General features: G+C 39.2%; 1 long non-coding RNA gene across 1 annotated transcript in view; it reads left to right on the top strand.

Moving 5' to 3' along the window:
* The window catches only part of LOC146504144 (uncharacterized), a 60,640-nt gene that overhangs the window by 31,908 nt on the left and 10,254 nt on the right, over nucleotides 1–18,478 (top strand). The window lies entirely within an intron of this gene.

Below are 18,478 nucleotides of genomic sequence, written 5' to 3'. Positions count from 1 at the left end.
CAGAAGGACAGAAATACACAGCCGCAAGCTGAGACAAGCAGGAGCAAATAAGGCTCTGCGGTTCGCCGAGCTCCACACCCATGGGATGCTTAGCATTTGTTTACCAACCCTCTTGAAGGTGTGAGATTTTTTTAAGGGTTATTTAAACCTCACTTCAATTCACACAAGCAAATCAGGTAAGAGGGGGAAAAAAATCAGGTTACCAAAGTTGTGTGAACTGAATCAACCGCCGCTCAACTTGACCTTTAAATTTTTCCATTCCTCTGTTTAACTAAACTGATACACAAGGGTTTGAGCTGACAGACTACGAGGATAAAGTGATTAGACTTTGCATACTCTGATCCTCGTTCTGTGATGTGAAACCGAAAGTGTGTGTTTATTATGAATTTAAATGACAACTTGCACTAAAGTAGCCTGCATACATTGCAACCGCTTCATAATCCACCTTATGTTGACATAAAAATGAAGCAACATATGCGTGAAACGGACCCCTTTTTAAAGTAAGTCTGATGGTTCATTTTTATTCTGAAAAAAGTAATATTTCCATTGACTGAGCTGTCCCTGATGTCCACTGATAGTGACATAACGCGTGTTAAATATAATCGGGGATTTTGGTAGCACTTTATAGTTCTGTAGTACTAAAACATTAATGGGGTAATAGGTCAATAAACAAGAGTGAATCATGCCAGCCAGTTTTCTCTGGTAACGCCTGTCTGGCTAAATGTTTTTACCTTTTTTGTGCTAATGTGAGCATAAGTTAGCTGACCTGAATTGCAAGCTATGGTGGCTCAGCTTATTTGTCCCGAGAGCTGAGTCGCCGGTAAATTATTCAGCCTGCTCTTTTCAAAACTAACAGTTGAATGCAAGCTGCAAATAACACAGCCAAGTTAAACCTAGTTGTTTTGTCTAATGTTACTACAAATATTACCATGCATAGAACCTTTATCAGCTAACACGATACTAGATTATTTATTATGTTAAACAACTTGGAATTTAGCTAACAAATTTGCAAATAAAGATTGCCTACTAGCAAAGATGAGGTGTGGTAGTTAGTTGTTAACAAGGGTGCAATTCGGTAGAAACCTCTGGTCTACATGTTCCTACTTATGCCCCAAAAGGTTGATTCTGTTCATCTGGACGTAACGTTTTCAACGGGAGAAACGTTTCGTCACTCACCCAAGTCACTTCTTCTGAAGAAGCACGTTTCACGAGTGATGATATAATATAACATCTTGGACACGTCTTCCTGACACAATTGAAAACTCTTCTTTCAAAGTGATACGTTTTAGCTATGCAAGGGGCTGCTTTCTGTAAGGAAATTAAGTGCATGGTTTGTTGGCTTTGGAACTGATGGTGCAATGCAGAGGTCTCAAACTTAAATGAGCTGTGGCCCACTGCTGTCATCTCTTTGGAGGGACACTTTAGTGTTCAAGTAGTACAAAAAAAACCCCCCACCAAACAAGAAAATGTAGTGTTTGTTTGGTTTTTTAAAAAATTTCAAATAAACTGCAAATGAACGCAATTGTTTTTCTGAAGCCTTCTTTTTCATTGAACTACCAACTAAACAAATTGTTACTCTCCTTCTTGCCAAACACGTGGCAGCACTTCTGCTGTCATTTTGTTCGTATTTAACAAAACAAAAATGCAGACATAAGTGTACACATTAGTTTTTGACTGCTAGTGAAATTGTTTTCTTTACAGACAACTCTCTCACTAAACTAACACAGCCAATCCCTCAACATGTTTGTACTCTCTGCTCATATTAAATTTTTTTTTTTTGCTTTTTAAAGAACTTATTTTAACGTTGCACTCAACAACAAACAAATCCTCCCTAACAAAAAAAGTAAGCTCAAGGGCCAAATTGCATTATAATTCTCCACGGCAATATCGGGGTGACGTGGGCCATAAGTGGCTCCCGGGCAAGTTTGAGACCCCTGGTGAGCAAATTGCAAAGCAGAATTATTTTCATATAATAACTTTCAAACTCTGAAATTCTCAAACTGAGTAAATCAACAGGTTCACCTTATTCCTGTTAGAGCCCAGAGAATTGCAGATGTGCTGCACGAAACAAAATCAAAACTTTTTTTAAATCTATTTATTAAATCTGTTCTGTAAGAAACTACCTGTATGGAAAAAAACATGTATATATTAGCTGAAAACATTTTATGCTGTTAAAATTTGAGATTATTTCATATTAAATATTGAGGTTAAATGGTGCAGCTGGCCAAATATAAAAGTGGGATTTAATCAGAAGCTAAAATTGAATCACCTGTGTCTGAAGAAGAAAACATGAGACTGAGCATATTGTGTGTAATAATTGTAACAATTGAAGAAATTAGTTATAATGCATATACGGTGACACAAAAATGCACTTCACACTTGCTGTTTTTTTCCTTCCACACCTTCAAGGCTTTCAGTGATAAATGTGTTAAGACTAAGGAAGCTCTTTTGACCTCCGCCACTGTGTCCACCCACCACCAGCCCCAGCAGGCCACCTCTTTCTAACCTTATGCAAAACTGATCTAAGTTTCAGAGAGTCAAAAAGAGTGAGAAAAGGAGAGATGGAGTGAAGCAGCAAAAAAGAAAAAAGTTTTACCCTGCGACCTCTCCCCAGGCCCCGAGCAGGGAGTAGGACTGAGCCCACCACATCACTGCATGGTGCTTGCCCCCTCTGTTATTCCAACTCTCTGGTTACGGTCCTAAACCCAAGGGGGTCTTTAACTCAGGCCTTGGGATCACAGGCCTGACTGTTAACAGCTCCAAGGTGAAAGGCCTTGGACATTGCCCTCCATGTTACATACTCCCCTGGCTTAGCCAAGTCCTTGGAGACTTCAGCCTCCTCCTTGGTGTGTAAGGACTATTTTGTGCTTAGGTCTTGGCATGCCAAGGTGTTGTATTACCGTTTTTTCACGTTGTGAAGATGGTGTTCACCTTTTGTGTAAACATATAATTAAACACACAACTTTTCAAGGATTCATTTGAATGCACAAATGGTCATTCGGTATTTTATATGCTACCGATAATTAAACGTTTGCCTCCTCCCTTCTCACTGCCACACACCAGCTCAGTATTTTTTAATCAGTCATTAGCAGTGATTAGTTTGAATCTCACATGTCAGATAAACATTGTAATCTCACCTAAAAATGATGGATTGCAGTAAAGAAAGTAAGCTAATAATAATTTAAATATATGCATGCTTGTCAACTAATATTCCTCTTTTGTTTAAGCCCCTTTCATGACCTGGCAATTTATCTTTTTGACAGTATGGCAGTGTTCAGACCAGTTAAATTTCCATTATCTCCCAAACCATTACCTGCTTATGTACCACATTTAAACCTGTCAAAATCTATCCAAATATAGTAATTGATGTGCGATCCATTGCAGGCCTAAAGACCCTGTGCTCTTTTTTTGTCAAAATTACACTTGTCATTTTTTATCTGAGAACTTGCCTCTCAAGATAAGAGTTGTTCTTCACCCACAGGTATGATTTGTCTCCTCTGTCAGCGGCATTTGTCTTGTCAGCCCCCCCCCCCTCCCCCAGAGTTAATTACATTTCTGCAAAAAACATGTATTGCATGCAAAGTATCGTGAAAACATGAGTGACTGAAGTAAGAATGTTTGAACCTTAAACGGTTCTATTTAGCAATTACGAAAATAAAATCTCACATGACTCATATAGCCATAGAGTAAATATGCATATGTACACACATACTGACTCAGTCTGTCAAAAAACAGAGGCAGATGGTACATTGTGATAATAATTATATTGTTGTGTCTGGCCTGGCAAAGGATTTCCTCTGGGAAGTGTCTGGCTGCTGCTGTGATGATGCTTCATTGAAACTGGGTGGAGGTCCATCGCTTAACAGCTGAACAGTCTGCTTTATGTGAAAACAGGGTGTCTTTTTTTTCCCTCTGTCACACGCATAGCATACAGTTGAACATATATGTATTTATATATACATACAAATACACACAGAGACATAACAGAATGAAAAAAATTAAATGAGCCAACTGAATGTTTGGCCAAAGGTCAATTAAGGGTTTTACTGCATTTCTCATATACTTTACATACTTGAGCAAAAAGATTGAGGAGTTGTGAACTCTGTACTTCAGCACTGGGGTTTGAATTATCATGCGCTTCATTGTTGTTTTGCCACTGCTTGCTCGTGTCTCCATTGACCCTTGACGTTCTACTATCTCAGCCACACAGACACAACACACCTACGCTGGTCAGCCAGCGGCCTTGTTCCCCTATTGTCTTCCATTCCACTAGTCATGACCCTGAACAGCACACTGCAGGGGTCTGTTCCTTTTTATAATGGAAGGGTTTCCTCCTCTTGCATTGTTGCTGTTTGCCAGCGCTTCCTCCTTTCATTCACTGACCTCTTCTCTACTTCCTGTTTGTGTGGTGTACCAGTGGTCATCACGGGGTAGTTTGGCTCTTAATTATCGTGGGTAAAAGGGTGTGATTGAGACAGTGTGAGGCAGAGAAACTTGCATCTTGTGTCTGTTTGTGATACGCTAATGCCAGATGTTTGTGCAGATTGTTGCTATAGCACATTACATTTTATTGATGCCTCTGTCCAAAAGAAAAAAAAAATCATATACTGTAGACTTAATGCACATTGGTTACTATTTGGGGTTTGTTGTTTTACTCAAGGGCCCTTGAATCTCAACATAATGATTTCATCAGCCATCATTAGTGATTAATGAATTTACCAACTGAGCTCCAGCTCCTGGCAATGAACAAGCTAGAAATGAACACGTAGACATTTGGTAACATGTTTTGTATTATTGTAGGGTCTTTACCTTACAATGTAAAGCGCCTTGAGGCAACTGTTGTTGTGATTTGGTGCTATATAAATAAAACTGAGTTGAATTGAATGAGTTAAGACAGATAAGACACTAAAAGTTTAACAAGTTTAGTCAAGTTTAACCTGATCCTTAATAGAAAGGATTGTATAGTTTTTCACTACAGTATTTTGTTTTTGGTGGGAGTTTATTGATGCTGATTGATATCAAGTTCTTTTGAACATGTTAACAAGTCTGAGAACTTTATAAGACAATAAATATTAGGTATATGAGTCGATATCTCAGTCCTGAAAGAAACAAAAGGGTCGTTAGGTAATTTTCATATCTTCACATTTATGGGCAATTCCAGTGTTTTTGTAACTGCTGTTAAAATGAGCACATGAAATCAGACTTTCACTTTTGAGACAAAGTAGCTTTTTATCTCTAACTTTCTAAATGTTTGATTGACTGTTAAAAGAAATACTTGCTAACTTTTTACCTGGTACTTTCTTGAAATCATATATTCATAACCTTTCCCTGACTAACTTTTATATAACTTTTCCATGTCACCAAGGACCCATTATTTATCAGTTTATGAAGATCCAGGCTGGTGGTGTGCAGTCGCCTCTGATTGCAGAACAATCTGTGAGTTCCACTTCAGATCTTATGTCCCAAGAGAGTCCTTTTTATAGTTTAACAGGAACCAAACCTCCCCTGTGACTTCTACTCATCTGTGCGAATGACATAGTTTTCTTCATAAATTATCTGTTATTTTTTCCCTCTCTGTTTTATGTTCCTCACGCAAAGTAATCAACAGTGATAAGGAGGATGCGAATATGTTTTTGTGATGGCGGAAAGGCAAAGGGTTAAAAACTGGAGCACAATGATACACTTTCAAATTGAATTTACATTCACACGCATGCATGGTTCTGCTAGTTTCTTGCCAATTTTTTTTTTACTTTTATGTTTTTCATAAACTATGGCCTCAAGTGTTTAGATGAGCAATTGAAAATAAACAATACAGCTGACACTAGAATTCAAATCAAACAATCCGCAGCACAACAATGAAGCTCAAGTGTTGGCATTACAAGTCAATGGCTAACTATTCATGCATACTTTGTTGCCCAGCCGATGTTAAAACTATGGCAGGAAATGATGTAAATGGTGACCCGGGGAGGCAAAAACATTGTATAAAGGGAGTCTCATGAGAGTCTGGCTGACAATGGATCAAAATGAGACTATAAGAACAATGGAACACAAGTTACTGACAACATTCACAACCCGACCAGATGCTAGTGTGAGAAAAAAGAAAGAAAGAAAAAAAAACCCTGCAGTTTGATTATTTGGACCTTTGAGCTGTTGAAGTCACGGCTACAGCCCACCTGGATATTACAAAGCCTCATCATACAGAGATGGGAGGCTGAACTCTAACTCATGGGCTCTTATCTCATTCCGACATCTGTTTGCACTGGGTCTTCCAGATGTTTCCTGCTTGGCTTCTGCTGATTCTTAGTAGGGCCAAGGGCCTGCACACTTGCCTGTCCTCTCAGCCTAATGCTGGTGCTAGACCTTTGGGTCCTATCAAATGTGTTTACCTAAGGCACCACATTGATACTAACTTGGCGACAAGGCTAAATCATGCTCCAAATGTCATCATCTGTTAGTGGGAGAGGCAAGTTATTTTTGATACAGGGCAAGTGCTTTGGAATTCATATAGGGCAAACAGGAGGATTTTCTTTTCTTTTTTTTTTTTTTGCTGGTTATCTTCTTATTCAGAGGACATGTATTTGTATTGTATCAAGGTGCAGCTAACTGACTCAGACGACTGAAGCTAAGTCACTGAGGCCTACGTGACAACAATCACTGCTTATTTCGTTAAATAATGGTGTCCTTTGTTTGTTTAAGATACAGTTTGGAAGACAGCCAATGGGAGTCGTGCTAATTTAGACTTCGATATGGAAAATGACTTCATCATTAGTTTAATATCTGATGTGATATTTGACAAACACTTCAGAGCTTAGACACGTACACAACCTTGTTAATGGAGATTCAGTTAACAACAAATGAAACAAAAACAAAAATATCTTAATACAACAGTATGAAGTAGGATTGACTTTGGAATGTGTGCAAGTATTCTAGCGTACACCGGAAACAAAGCTAAAACAACATTTATAGAGCTGAGAAGTTCTGTATGTCTACTTTTCAGTTCTCATGCCTCCAGCGCCTGATGCATGTATGCATTATTAGCATGTTCGAAAACAAACAGCAAAATTGACGATTCAGTAAAAAACTGCAATACTGTGATGGCATCAAGTTATTTGCAATATCAAAATAGATATTATTTGTATTTTAGTCTCAGTTGAAATAGAATCTGTTGAACTAGATGGGATAATAAAATCTTTAATTTATTCTGTAGAAGAATTTAAACAAAAAAGAAAAGCTCATAAAAATAACAAGTGGCAAGGTTAAACCGAATATAGGGCCATAGGGAGTCTTCTAATTGTTGGGATTTTCTCTGTTTTATTGTAGGGTCTTTAGCTTATAATATAAAGTACCTTTTTGTGATTTAGTGCTATATAAATAAAATTAAACTGCATAGGATTTTAATTGATCAAATGTATAGTTAGGGTTGGATCATGTGAATCCACCCTGAGTTATTTATCAATAGGCCTAGGCTGCCTTTCAACTTGTGAAGGATTATAAGGCCATTTGTAAAAAAGTTGAAGTCCATTCTTCCACAGTGAGAAAGAAATATTCTTAAAGATAGTGGAAGTGTTGCCAGGAGAAAGCCTCATCTGTCTAAAAGGATCATGGCAGCACAGCCTGTTGCATCTGAACAAGCCACAAGACTGCTGGAACAATGTCCTTTGGACTGACAAGACCAAAATGGAGATGTGCCATGTTGGCAAAAACCAAACACAGCACATCAGCACAAACACCTCATACCAGTTGTCAAGCATTTGAGTTCACCATGTTTTCTTTTATGCACTAAAGTATTGTAGAGTCAAATGTGAGGCCATCTGTCAGCTAACGCTTGGTCATAATTGGGTCTTAGAACAGAACAATAATCTCCAGTACAGCAGCACATTTACAACAGAATACGTGAAAATGAAAAGAATCTAGGTGTTTGAATGGCCCAGTCTAAACCTCAACCTGATTGAATCCTGTCATCGGACCTTATGAGACCTGTGCAAAAAGAAATGCCTACAAACTTAAATCAACTGCAGCAACACTGTAAAGAAGAGTAGGCCAAAATTCCTTCACAACAATGTTAGCAACTGATATTCATAGACGAACCAATTACATCAAGTTAGTGCTGCTAATAGTGGTCCTATAAGCTACTGAGTCATGGGGATTTTTTTTTGACACACTGCTGTATTTTGGTGCAGTCTTTCTTTTAAAAGCACTAATGACACAGTGTAATATGTTGTGTGTTTCATATTTATCTCAGGTTGAACAGGGTGAGCTGGTGGATTGACAGTGACTGCTCTTTCTTTTCATCATGACTACAGCTCATTTGACAAAATCATCAAATGTTTCACCCACATACATATTTTTTTTCGAACAGCTGTGTTTGCTGGACAATGGTAAAGTTATCATTAAGTTTTTAGTAATTTTGTTGTTTTACCTGCACTCTCTACTCACTACTTATGGTTAATGTTTAAAGGCATCCCCGTGGACTGGGGCCTAACTATATTCTACCACTTCATTTGCAGAAGGGAAAGAAAAAGCGATCTACCGTGTTTGTATCTAAGCCATGCAGAGATCAGTGTTTTACTGCACCTTGATAAAAGTCAGAGACAGGCTCTTACGAGATGCCGAGTTGGTCTATCATCTCTGACAGCCGTGGAGACTGCTTGCCTATCTCCTGTCTCATCCTCCTATTCCTGATATACTTCTTTACACAACTGTCCAACCAGTCATCCTCCCTCTTAAATCCCCTTCGAACTCAACGTAACCTCATTCCTGCTATCCTTCCTCTCATGTCTCTTTTTGCCGTTTATTCTTGTCCATTTATCCTGATTCTGCTTGTCTACTGATGGTGATACCAATACAGAAGTGGTAGGCTGTAATAAAGTTAGTATGGATGGAAACTGATAAGAAGTTTGCAACTCTGATTTCGTTATCGATATCACTTATCGATTCTCAGAGAAAAAAATGTAGTACAAATTGATTTGTTTTGCATTACATGTTTAATGTAAAGTATCTACAAACATTTTGCATTTGATTAGAACAAATTAAAACTGGCATTAAAAAATAAGAATAGTTGACTCGACTCGACTCGGTTTACGTTGTTTTCCGTTACAGCTGAGTACTACCTCAGAGTGTAGGGGGTGATTAAAGCAACATGTCCAAAGGTTTGTGATGTCATTGTATATAAATGAGTCCTTTGTTAGTAGATCACCTGCAGACCATTCTGCCCATCAGTGGATTTTTGTTATTGCGTCTTCATGCCAAGCTCAAACTGTAAAAGCTAAAATGCTGAAGATAACCGGCCTTCTCCTATTCTTTCAGTTAAAGGCTAAAGACATAGGATGTTGTGTTCTAAGTTCCACTTTGAGAGTCACCAACATCGCTAGGCAGTGTATCAAAGACATTACATTCGTGCAAATTACTTACATGCTTTGGGGAGAAATGTTTGTCCGTGTTTTCATTCGTCACGTTGTCTTTGCTTGTGAAATAGAACTATGCTTTAGAGCACTTCTGCCTCAGCTCCATGTTGGATATGTTCTGAACCAAAATACGGACCACGTCATCATGTAAATGCATCCTGACATTAGTGGAACTCATAACTGGAATTGACTAACATTGCAAGGAACTGAACAACTGGCAACCAACCAGTTCTTTACAAGAACTGGTTCTCTATTTCCATTCCTAGAAGTTACATTTTTCCATTGTTTTTTTGATGAATTATTTTTCCTAATTTTTCATTATTTATATAATTGTTATTTTTAGCAGCAGTAGCACTAATAGTAGTAGCATTTCATCTGCCTTCAGAACAGCATGCACTCGATTTCTGTGATTTACAAAAAAAGAAAATCTACCACAGCACAACGTCTCTGTTGTTCGAGGTGCTATACGACAAGGTGGGGGAGAAGACGCACATGTTTCGTCATGAAAGTGAAGTGTCTGAAAGCTTCAGACAGATTACAGGAGACGCTGTTTGATGGTTTGGCAAATGTATGTCACCCACACACACACAAAAAAAACCCAGGACCGTACACACGGTAGTTTATGCAGATTTTTTAAACCCCAAAGCAAACTGCAAAAACTTTAAGATGTGAACTTTAACAGAGGTATGTGTGTTAAGAGGAACACTTGGGGCGAGGAATGGGGGATGTTCATTGCCCTTTTGCAGCCATACAACATTGGTAGGTAATCATTCTAGCGCACAAAAACACCTACTGTAGAAATCCACTGGGTCCTATGTCTTTCACTGCTCTGCTGTGTTTGTGGCTTTCTATTCCTGCATCACTATGATGCTGAAGTTATGTCATTTTCCTGCTTATTCATTTGAAAGCATTTTCACAGAAAATAAACTCTCTTCAATAAATGGAGTCAGTTTGTTGCGAAATAGATTTGAGAGCCAATATAGGACTGCAGCTGGTCTAAAGCCATCTTTGTTATTAGTTTTGAGTTATTTCTAATAAGCACCTATTCTTGATTCTTGCTGTATTAAAACCACTGGCACTAATATGCAAGAGGCTTTGAGGCAAGAGGATCCATTTAATATCCTCCTACATTTCATTTGAATTATAAGGATCAGAGTTTATTTATAGAGTGTACTGCCAAGATGTGTGATTCTTTCCAGACCGTTTGGCACAAAGCTTTGCAGAGTGCCCAGCAGATGGTTCTTTTATTCACCTTATCTGGCTCTTTTCTTTTTTTTTTGGACTGTTTTTTTTTTTTTTTTTTTATCATTTTTCTTTTATAGAATGCTCTGGCTCAGTTCTTTTGGAGAGGAAATCCATCAGATCTGCAGTGGTGCACTGTACCTCTCGGCTCATAAATTGTACATGCCTGAAAGTAGCAGGAAGTAGAGGCCTAATAGGGTGTATCCTCCAGGTTTCCTGTTAGGTTAACCCACTGGGCCTGGGGTATTCTACCCTGCCAGTGGTTCATAAGACATGACCCCCTGTTGCCCTAGCACTTAAAATGAATGGGCCTATAATGTGGTCAAGCTGCAATATCATCACGGAGCAGTTTCTTTTTCTTTTCTTTTTTTTTGGTATAGAATTGTATCATATTCTGTTTTCATACAAAAATATAAACCTCCACCCCCAAGCTATTTTAATGCCACAGTTACCTCTGTTGTCAGCCATAAAGAGCAGGTGATCTGCAAGACGGATTGGGGAGCTCCCATTCCAAACAAGCAATGTTAGCAGCTAACATCTTGTGCACATTGCAAGGGGAAAAAAAGGATCAAGAAATTACAGTTGTTGTTTGGTTATATGATTTCCAAATCATTACAGGGCTCACACTCTTCAGATGCACACATGCAGCTGTTTTTTCACTGTTTGATTGAATTTCCAGCTCAGCCTCATCGAGTTTCCAGGGAATCAGGCATAAGCAGGCACTGAAAGGGTTAGGCTTGAGCACGGAAACTCTTGCTCAAAGCAAATACACACACACACACACACACACACACCACACATACACGCAGAGAAAAAGAAAGAGAAAGAAAAAGGTGATCAGGTGCCACATCTACATCCAGTCCCACCTGGACACAGATATATATATATATAGAAACAAGGCGAGGGCCATAGGTTCACAAGTCCTTCTTCTTAAAAGGGGGAGGAGTATGTCCTTGGTGTTGACCCATGCACTTCTTTTAATTTTAATGAGAGCCGTCTGAAGGGTTGCAGGTGCTGGGAATCAGGTTTTGCGATACTTCTGAGTCTTGGCAGCTGTTGAAGTTGTTTAGGGTTCTGAGGAGTTTAGGTTTAGGTTTCTTGATTTTTTCATCACTGAATTGAGCTGGGCCTTTGAACCACCGGTGTGACACCACTAGCACTACCCCCAGGCCTCTTTTTACAGATGAAATGCTCAGGTAGAACATGTTGAAAGGATATGTTTTCAATTTGACTCATGCCACCCTTATCCCCCCCACACACAAACAGACACACATCATCGTCATCATTCTTACTATCTCCCTCACTCTGTCTACCTCCCTGTCTGCTTTGGTGGATGTGTCAGACAAGTGATTAATTCTCCACAGGAGAGGAGGGGAATGAAAGAGCGTAGAACACAAGAGGTGACTTGATAAATCAGCTCTTTATTCATTTATAGATAAATAAAAAAACACAACTTGGGTCAGAAATACATACCCTTGACTTGCACAGATGCTGTGCATTAATACCTTCCTGGCTTCAGTGTAATACAATCATTTATAAACTGCCTCTAGATGTACACCCCTGGAATTCATTCTTATTTCTGCAGCAGTTGTATGGCTAGAATTTGCCATGCATCCGAATTTCCTGCATACGGTTTAAGAGTAATAAGTACTAAGATACATTTATAAACGTATATGATATGGTATATGGCCAAAGAGCTTTAACAAAGATCCTAGTCAAATATAATTTGTAAAAAGCTGATAGATATCATTCAAGATATACTCAGAATAGCAGGAGCATTAGTACAACACATTTGTCTTTCGTGTGCTGTATTTCCAATAGCACAGTTCTTAATCAGCACTAACACAGACATTCATTTCTGACAAAGCCTGCCGATGACATCTACTCATGATGAAAAATAAACTTTATATTTTAGAAATTGCCATTGCTCGCACAGCCCCGAGTCCCAGCCGCACAAGCGTTTACACTCTTTCCAACCCGAAAGCCCCATTTTTACAACCACTATCAACACTGCGATTATTATTCATCACTCTTTTGTAAACATTAACTTCTGCACTGTGACGAATGCACATTGTGCGGATTTCTTCATGTAAACGTTGTTCTAAATATGTTTAACAAGGTATGAAAAATGCAGCAATGTGAGAAAACCCCGAGCGGTTTGGGAGTTTCCTTTCGAACAATGCTGATCTGTCTTTTTTCCCTCACTCGCTAGTTACATATAGTAACGTACCTGCATGCAAGTTTGCATATGAATTTTATGGCAACTTCACTTATATTGGCAAGAGCGCCCAGTTTCCAGCATTAAGCAACAATGTTACCACGTTCATTTATTTAGTAAGGCCTTGTCAGAGTGATAAATAATTCTAAATTCTGTTGACATTTTGGATGCTTGGCTTGACTATCTTACCAGAAGCTGTTTGGTAGAGGTTATACTATAAATGTCATTTCTGTGAGCTCTGTCCTGATGAAAATGTATTGGCTTTGAGGTTCTGGAGGTAGACAGAGGTAGTGAGTCGCTGTCAAAACAGGTTTTATTTATTTGTTTTTTTAATGACATCTGAAAGTTTGAGGAACTATATTTATACTTCTACTTATTATGTCACACTACACTGACACTACACTGCTTCAGTCCCCCCCAGAATTTTAATTAAAATGTTGTTTTTTTTTCCATTTTCTTAGAAATGGTTGTTTGGAGAGCTTTGTGGTGCAGGGCCGTCACAATGCTCATATTTTACCTCGAGCTGGTTAAAGGCGTTCATCTTTGCGGGAGAAGAAAAAAAAAGTCATATGACTTCCTGTATGTGCTTCTTTTAGTGAGAAAGTGTGTGCGTGTGTCCAACACAGAGAGAGAGAGAGGGAGGGAGAGACAGCAGTTCTAACTAAATAAAAAGTAGAGTTTGTGCAATCAGCAGAATATATCCTCTTGCTCATTCCTGTGTGTGAGTTTGCGACTTTGCGTGTGTTTGTGTGTGTCTATAAATAGAGGTACATGTTCATGCTGATATGCATGTGTGACCTCTCCACTGCGAATACATTGTGTTTACAACTTGTTTAGCAAGTTGCTAATGGTTGCTTGGTCAATGACCCCAAAACACAGCCCCCTCCACCCTTCTACCCCACCTCCTCCTCCTGCTTACCAGTCCTTATCTGTGCTGCCACTGCCGCCCACTCGTTCTCATTCGCAACATGGGAGGTATGACCACGTTTGCAGAAACTGAAAGTGCCGTAGCGGCTTTAGGTAAACACATCGATTTCTACTTCATTACTTCAAGGGTGAGCAAGACGGCACTCCTGTGTGTCAGTTTTCTCGAGCATTTTATGCAGCATACTGAACTTCATTTTTTAACACTCAGTCACATTGTAAACCACGAAGATTCACTCAGGATATCACCTCAGGCTTTTAAAAGTCACGGGCAGTAAAATTTACATTTTGTCATGATCCTCAATAGATATTTTTCCAAATCAAGCTGAACTTAATGCTCATGCCCACCCACAAACTGACTGCCGCAGTTGCCTAAAACCACTGTTTCCATTCACTGCACTCTGCTGACATACAGCTGACAAGTTTATGAGTGAAAGGTGAACTTTAAATCATAGCTTGTCGAACAGAAGGTATGTTTTGTTTTCTTTTGTTTTTTCTGTCTTGCTTGTTTGTCTCATAGTTAGCACACTATGGGACTTATGTCATACTATATGACAAATAAGACAAAAGTACAGTGACGTGCAAAAGTCTTGAGCCAATACTGGTTTCTTTAGACTGGCCTTTAGCAATAGCATTTTGCAAACTCTGTTTCTTGCACTTTGTACTTCAATAAATTGCTCCACCTATTTCCCATTTTCCTAACAAACTATAAGGACATGCGAAGTGGGTTAAAGCTTTTACACAGGGTTTTTGTTTTAGTTTCTTTGTTACTGTACTCTGTAAAACTGTAATTAGATCTGGGCAAAATTTGATTTTGTAGCTTCCCACTGATCACAACAGGGATCAGTGTTTGCTTATTTATCATTAAAAAGCCATTTAGAAATAAAAATAAATAGAATAAGAGTAATTTGGGAGTGATTTAATGCTCATATTTCAGCATGTAATAGTTACAGATGAGTGCAAATCTAACTTTTGTCCTGTCTCCCTCACCTCCAACCAATCGCAACAGATGGCTGCCTCTCTCTAAGCCTGTTCAAACTGAGTTTTCCTTTTGCCAAGTGCTTGCTTATACGGGTCAGGGTTTTCTGTTATTATATATTATTATTATATAGATTTTGTCATTACAAAGTGCCTTGATGCGTCTGTTGTTGGGATTCGACCCTACATAAATAAAACGGAATTCAATTGAATAAAACTGATCAATAAATGCAGGCACTAATTCTGCCGGGGTTATGGACGAGCAGATAAACTGATGTATACCTGGCAAAACAAAACAATGAACGCAATGCTCTCATGCCAAATAGGCTCAAGTCAAACAAATCAAATGCTGTGCAGTGAATCAAGCAACACTTCTGTCTGGACACTGAATACATGCTAAAATGTAAGCAGGAGGCTCACATGTTGCGTAGGCACAGCTGAGTTGATAATATTATGCAGTTGTCTGGTGAGTCATTCACTTCGGCTTGGAAACAGACGTACACAAAAACGTCTGCGATAGAGAAACATTGACGTTAATCCAATTGAGCAAATATCCCTCCAAGTTCTCAATAAACATTTACCCCAAAATCACGAGCAGTGTCACTTGTCATCTCTAACTCCGCTCCCGCCCGCCCCCCCTCTTGTTCACTCTCTCCTGGGTTAGTTGCTACAGGGGAGATGGTGAGAACAGTGGGCCGTAGCGTTTCCCAGCCACAGCCCGAAAAGATTGCTGCAGAGCAAGGAGCCCACCTCTCGCCTCAGCACAACCGCACCGCACCGCCCCCCACCTCCCCTTCCCCGGCCCCCAGTGATGTGGGAAAAGACGGGGAGGGTGTCCCACTGAGCGTGCTCAGGCAGACGTCCGGGCTTAAAACCTATCACTGGAGCCCTCTCAGCTGCAGCATCAAGCAGGCCAGGCTGTGCTCGTTACAGAAGGCTCACTTCATGATTGTTTTCTTTACCATGTTGTTTCACCGTGGCTCAGACCAAACACAAACTGCCACACAAGTTGCAGTGGGAATGAGTAAGGCTGCATTGCATCAGTGACTCGTGACTTTGTGTTACTACTTAAAAAGCTCTCCATACACTCTGCATCTGTTTGGCTTCAGAGTTGTTTTCCCGGGCCGGACCTGCAGTTCTTGAAACCCATATCATTTCTTGCCTTCTTACCGCTTTTGTAACAAGACACTGCTATAATCATTACTGTTGACAACCGCTTCAAGTCTAATGACTCTTCTCCAGCTGCGTGGCTAACATTTGAAAGTTACACAACCTCCATGGCAAGCGTGAGGGACTGCATGGTGGCTCGGTGAGTAATCTCGGGCTTGTTCCCTTGTAATGCTGACAAAGAGCAGGAGTGTCTGTGCAGTGTCAAATGCAATAACAAGCCAAACACACGCAAATGCTCACACAATGACGGATAAATCGACTTTGCATCAGCAGAGAGGATAAGAACTCCAAAACATGAGGAAAGAGAAAAAGAGATCATTGACCTTCATCTAGGCTTCGAAAGCATTATAATTTTAAGGCTTTTGCATGTTTTCATGAGAAGTTCTTGCCATAGGAATGGGAATATTTCTCCACAGCTTGCACCTTCTGTGTCACAATGTGTTTATGAGACTAGATCAAATCAAGAAGGGGAAAGGGCTTTTATTATTATTATTATTATTTGTGCAGATAATTAGGAATCAGACGTCATGATTGCTATATGTTCACATACACACCCCCTCTCTCAGCTGAGAGTTTTGCACTGATTCACAGTCCATATGTGAGGGAGCAAATCTTTGTATGGGAAACTCTGTGACCTGAGGCGTAGCTTTCCCCTCCACGCCATGTGAAAAACTCCCCCTCCACACTCTCCACAGCTTTATGCTATCTTTGAGTTTCATTGTCTCAGTGAAAGAGTGACCAGTTGGCACCAGATCGCCAAGTGTCTGCTTTACATTAGTTCTGAGTCACAAGGAGAGTCATGCTTGTGCTGTCAAAGAGAAGGATTCTTGGGAAAACAGTTTATTTACTCAGGTTTCTTGGATTTGTCGAGATACATGCAATGTCATAGCCTTGGGGGAAGCAGCGTAAGCATGGATTGCCCCCTGTATCTGTGTGTGATTGCGAGTTGGGGTGTGGGGATTGGTTTGTGGTTATCTGAACAAGAGCTTTTTGGCACATTGTCATATGACTCTCACACACTGTGAGAAAGGGGAGGATGTGAGCACACCACCAGTATTATTGTTAAAAAAAATAAGACTATTTTTGCAGACCTGCAGTAAACACATGATTACATAGCAACCACAGAGAGTTTTTTAGCATGTCAATGCATATACAGGCAAGATGTTGCTGACTGTGGGTTTCAAGGGTATTTGTAGCTCATTAAAATGACTAATGTTCTGTGGTTACAGTTAAAGGAGAAATAGTCATGTATATTTATAACTGATGTCACTTACTGTACACCTGAAAACAAGGAAATTAGTCATTGTTTTCCTTATATTTGTTTAGACTTTAATGTTGAAATTACGTTTCATTTTAAACTTTCACACATATTTTAAACTGTCACCATGACCCTGATAAAGACAAGTGGAAGAGAATGGATGGATGATTTTGCAGGTATTTGCTGACTTTTGGCGACACAACTAAAAATAAAGCTTGGAAGTCGAGAGGGGAATCATGGGACTTTGTCTACTCCAAAATAAATCTGTTCAAAGCTCTCCTAAAACGTCTTCTATAGCGGATAATCGACATGATGCATTTACTCCAACTGAGTTATAGAGATTTTATAATTGTTTTACTGGAACATGATCAGACAGTCTGCTTTGGCAAGATAGAAATAATTTAGCTTAGACATTATCGGCCCGGGAAAGTTGCTTTTTTCGGTTCAGCGAAGATCCAAGTTGCTAAATGTCTCTATTATTATAATTACATAAAGCATTGCAGACCAAACATCTACAGTAATGGCTCTCCGAGACTACTTGGCACAGTGGTGTTTTGAGCATGCTTTGTAGAACATGTTTACAGTAGCAATGCAAACAAAGAGGGTGAGGTTTTTTTTTTGTTGTCGTTGTTTTTACCATATTCACAATCTTAGTTTAGCATGCTAGCATGCTAAAATTGCTAATTGCCATAAATTACAAAGTATAGCTGATATTGATGCTATATAACATCAGGAAGGAATTTAGTGGAATCTTTAATGTTCTCATTAACTTCCTTTTCTTTTAAATTCATTAACTAGGACCTTTTGCTCTGCAAGGGCCTAATATCCACTTACGAGGAAATTATATACTGTTCTATTAAAACGAATGTCCGCATACGTGGTTTTCATTTTTCTCAGAAACAAAAATCAGGTTAAAAAAAAAAGATAATTCTTTGTTTTTACATTCATCAGGTCCCAATCAGCCCAAATAGCAAAGAGAAATTAAAAATGCATGCCATGAAAGAGTTCGGGTCTTAGGAGGTTAATATATTTTCTGTTGACCAAATTATAGCTGACTGTATCAACATAATGCTGTGATGATCCATATACATACCTGATTAGAAGTCCTCTTCCTATCTAATATACTTGTAGCTTTTTAGTGCTTGCACTCTTCCTCTGTTTAGTGCTGTTATAACACTGATACTTAAAAAAAACCCCATATATTTAACTGTGTTATCAGAGCACAGATAGACTCATGTTGTATATACATGCCTTCACACAATTCTTGGGTGTTTCTGTCCTTTC

Source organism: Neolamprologus multifasciatus, chromosome 14 (genome assembly GCF_963576455.1).
Source record: "Neolamprologus multifasciatus chromosome 14, fNeoMul1.2, whole genome shotgun sequence".
NCBI classification, from domain to species: Eukaryota; Metazoa; Chordata; class Actinopteri; order Cichliformes; family Cichlidae; genus Neolamprologus; species Neolamprologus multifasciatus.
This window is presented reverse-complemented; position numbering and strand designations above follow the sequence as displayed.